General features: G+C 46.8%; 1 protein-coding gene across 2 annotated transcripts in view; it reads right to left on the reverse strand.

The window, feature by feature from the left end:
- Kcna6 (potassium voltage-gated channel subfamily A member 6) overlaps nucleotides 1–1,198 on the reverse strand; it is a 31,617-nt gene that overhangs the window by 14,880 nt on the left and 15,539 nt on the right. The window lies entirely within an intron of this gene.

Here is a 1,198-nt window from a genome sequence, read left to right on the forward strand (position 1 = left end):
TACGAAACCAGTGCCTGGAGGTGCTTTTCACATGCAGTGTCGTGTAAGATGACATGTTCTCACAGCTGGGTAACTCTGAGAAGAGTTGTTCTAGGTCAGTTGGTTGACTGAGCATTTATCTGAGGAAGGGAGCAAACAGGAAGGAAAAGGTTCAAGGTGCAGCAGGTGGAGTGTGACCGGGACCTTAGAGGAACAGCAAAGATCAAGAAGCTCAGACAAAGCTCCTTGTTTTCAGAAGAGTCCTGGCATCATTGGGGGAACTTGCAAATCAGAGCAGAGTAGAGCAAAGGATCCTAAGACTTTTAGATTCATGGTCTCTTCTTCTCTTTCACCTTCCCTTCTCATCCCTTTCTTTCTTCCTCTTCTTCCTCTTTCTTCTCCTTCATCTCCCCATTTTTGTTCTCCTACAGCCTCCTTCATGGGATTCGAGTGGTATACTCGACTAGCTAAATCCCAGGCCTCTTGATATCATTTGAGTCAGAGCCTTCAGGGAGCCCATGCAGGCCTTAAACTCACTCTGTGGCCCAGGTGGGCCTTGAATTTTCAATCTTTCTATCTGAGCCTCTAGAGTAGCTGCGATTGTTGGCTTGTGCTAGTCTCTTCCTGCCTGACTATTCCACGTCATTTTGCCTTAGTAGCTATGTGTCATTGAGTGAGTTCAGCTGACTTACTTGCCATTTAAAGATGGTCCTGAAAGGCTGTATATTGAGCAAATGCTTTATCTGCAAACCAAGTCATAGTTTCCACTGACTTGTAATCCCAAAAAGAATGCTGACCTCACAGACATCATCAAAGGCACATTTGTAGGCCTGCTGGCTGCTGCAGGAAGCACCCTACCTCTACCTGTGCCCTCAGATAGCCCTTCCCAGTCTTTCTGCCAAGCAAGCGCAGCCCAGATGTCAGGCGAGGGATGCACTGACCCATGTGAGCCGTCCACGCTCAGCTAGTTCCCAGTTCTGGGGGAGGTGTTGGCTGACCTCAACATCTTGTCATTCACATCCTTCCCTTTAGGAACTTATCTGAGTCCTTGACATTTTCAGCATGAAAGCAGTTTTCTGTAAAAGGATTTTAAAGCCTCCTCACATAAGACATCCTTGTTAGAAGCAGCTATTTGATGACCGCAAGTGACAGCATGAAAATGTACAAAGTACTAGGAATTCTCTCTCTGTGTGTCTCTCTTTCTCTTCCCCTCCCAGGG

The sequence above is a fragment of the Meriones unguiculatus genome, chromosome 5, assembly GCF_030254825.1.
Source record: "Meriones unguiculatus strain TT.TT164.6M chromosome 5, Bangor_MerUng_6.1, whole genome shotgun sequence".
In the NCBI taxonomy this organism is placed as follows: domain Eukaryota; kingdom Metazoa; phylum Chordata; class Mammalia; order Rodentia; family Muridae; genus Meriones; species Meriones unguiculatus.